This window comes from Dendrobates tinctorius, unplaced genomic scaffold (genome assembly GCF_039654945.1).
Source record: "Dendrobates tinctorius isolate UK_male_01 unplaced genomic scaffold, ASM3965494v1 ptg000213l, whole genome shotgun sequence".
NCBI classification, from domain to species: Eukaryota; Metazoa; Chordata; class Amphibia; order Anura; family Dendrobatidae; genus Dendrobates; species Dendrobates tinctorius.
The window spans coordinates 102,614-105,678 of record NW_027361880.1 but is presented as its reverse complement, the minus strand read 5'-3'; positions in this window follow the sequence as shown (position 1 = coordinate 105,678).

The following is a 3,065-nucleotide window of genomic DNA, read 5'->3' as shown; positions in this document are numbered from 1 at the left end:
CGTCCTAGTGTCGCCTAGCTAAGGGGCCCACACTACGTCCGAGTGTCGCCTAGCTAGGGGGACCACACTCCGTCCGAGTGTCGCCTAGCTAAGGGGCCCACACTCCGTCCTAGTGTCGCCTAGCTAAGGGGCCCACACTCCGTCCGAGTATCGCATAGCTAGGGGCCCACACTCCGTCCGAGTGTCGCCTTGCAAGGGGGCCCACACTCCGTCCGAGTGTCGCCTAGCTAGGGGATCCACACTCCGTCCGCGTGGGGCCCACACTCCGTCCGACTGTCGCCTAGCTAGGGGGCCCACACTCCGTCTGAGTGTCGCCTAGCTAGGGGGCCCACACTCCGTCCGAGTGTCGCCTAGATAGGGGACCCACACTCCGTCCGAGTGTCGCCTAGCTAGGGGATCCACACTCCGTCCGCGTGGGGCCCACACTCCGTCCGACTGTCGCCTAGCTAAAGGGCCCACACTCCGTCTGAGTGTCGCCTAGCTAGGGGGCCCACACTCCGTCCGAGTGTCGCCTAGATAGGGGACCCACACTCCGTCCGAGTGTCGCCTAGCTAGGAGGCCCACACTCCGTCTGAGTGTCGCCTAGCAAGGGGGCCCACACTCCGTCCGAGTGTCGCCTAGCTAGGGGGCCCACACTCCGTCCGAGTGTCGCCTAGCTAGGGGACCCACACTCCGTCCGAGTGTCGCCTAGCTAGGGGGCCCACACTCCGTCAGAGTGTCGCCTAGCTAGGGGGGCCTCACTCCATCCGAGTGTGGCATATCTAGGGGATCCACACTCCGTCCGAGTGGGGCCCACACTCCGTCCGACTGTCGCCTAGCTAGGGGGCCCACACTCCGTCCGAGTGTCGCCTAGCTAGGGGGCCCACACTCCATCCGAGTGTCGCCTAGATAGTGGACCCACACTCCGTCCGAGTGTCGCCTAGATAGGAGGCCCACACTCCGTCCGAGTGTCGCCTAGCTAGGGGGCCCACACTCCGTCCGAGTGTCGCCTAGCTAGGGGGCCCACACTCCGTCCGAGTGTCGCCTAGCTAGGGGGCTCACAATCCGTCCGAGTGTCGACCTAGCTAGGGGGCCCACACTCCGTCCGAGTGTCGCCTAGCTAAGGGGCCCACACTCCGTCCGATTGTCGCCTAGCAAGGGGATCCACACTCCGTCCGAGTATCACCTAGCTAGGGGCCCACACTCCATCCGAGTGTCGTCTAGCTAGGGGGCCCACACTCCGTCCGAATGTCGCCTAGCTAGGGGGCCCACACTCCGTCCGAGTGTCGCCTAGCAAGGGGGCCCACACTCCGTCCGAGTGTCGCCTAGCTAGGGGGCCCACACTCCGTCCGAGTGTCGCCTAGCTATGGGGCCCACACTCCGAGTGTCACCCAGCTAGGGGGCCCACACTCCGTCCGAGTGTCGCCAAGCTAGGGGGCCCACACTCCGTCCGAGTGTCGCCTAGCAAGGGGGACCACACTCCTTCCGAGTGTCGCCTAGCTAGGGGCCCACACTCCATCCGAGTGTCGCCTAGCTAGAGGGCCCACACTCCGTCCGAGTGTCGCCTAGCAAGGGGGCCCACACTCCGTCCGAGTGTTGCCTAGCTAGGGGGCCCACACTCCGTCTGAGTGTCGCCTCGCTAAGGGGCCCACACTCCCTCCGAGTGACGCCTAGCAAGGGGGCCCACACTACGTCAGAGTGTCGCCTAGCTAGGGGGCCCACACTCCGTCTGAGTGTCGCCTAGCTAGGGGGCCCACACTCCGTCCGAGTGTCGCCTAGCTAAGGGGCCCACACTCCGTCCTAGTGTCGCCTAGCTAAGGGGCCCACACTCCGTCCGAGTGTCGCCAAGCTAGGGGGCCCACACTCCGTCCGAGTGTCGCCTAGCAAGGGGGCCCACATTCCTTCCGAGTGTCGCCTAGCTAGGGGCCCACACTCCATCCGAGTGTCGCCTAGCTAGAGGGCCCACACTCCGTCCGAGTGTCGCCTAGCAAGGGGGCCCACACTCCGTCCGAGTGTTGCCTAGCTAGGGGGCCCACACTCCGTCTAAGTGTCGCCTCGCTAAGGGGCCCACACTCCCTCCGAGTGACGCCTAGCAAGGGGGCCGACACTACGTCAGAGTGTCGCCTAGCTAGGGGGCCCACACTCCGTCTGAGTGTCGCCTAGCTAGGGGGCCCACACTCCGTCCTAGTGTCGCCTAGCTAGGGGGCCTACACTCCGTCCGAGTGTCGCCAATCTAGGGGGCCCACACTCCGTCCGAGTGTCGCCTAGCTAGGGGGCCCACACTCCGTCCGAGTGTCGCCTAGCTAGGGGGCCCACACTCCGTCCGAGTGTCACCTAGCTAGGGGGCCCACACTCCGTCCGAGTATCGCCTAGCTAGGGGACCACACTCCCTCCGAGTGTCGCCTAGCTAGGGGCCCACACTCCCTCCGAGAGTTGCCTAGCTAGGGGGCCCACACTCCGTCCGAGTGTCGCCTAGCTAGGGGGCCCACACTCCGTCCGAGTTTCGCTTAGCTAGGGGGCCCACACTTCGTCCGAGTGTCGCCTAGCTAGGGGGCCCACACTCCGTCCGAGTGTCACCTAGCTAGGGGGCCCACACTCCTTCCGAGTGTCGCCTAGCTAGGGGGCCCACACTCCGTCCGAGTGTCGCCTAGCTAGGGGGCCCACACTCCGTCCGAGTGTCGCCTATCTAGGGGTCCCACACTCCATCTGAGTGTCGCCTACCTAGGGGGCCCACACTCCGTCAGAGTGTCGCCTAGCTAGGGGGCCCACACTCCGTCCAAGTGTCGCCTAGCTAGGGGGCCCACACTCCGTCCGAGTGTCGCCTAGCTAGGGGGCCACACTCCGTCCAAGTGTCGCCTAGCTAAGGGGCCCACACTCCGTCCGAGTGTCGCCTAGCTAAGGGGCCACACTCCGTCCGAGTGTCGCCTAGCTAAGGGGCCACACTTCTTCCGAGTGTCGCCTAGCTAGGGGGCCCACACTCCGTCCGAGTGTCACCTAGCAAGGGGGCCCACACTCCGTCCGAATGTCGCCTAGCTAGGGGGCCCACACACCGTCCGAGTGTCGCCTAGCTAGGGGGCCCAAACACC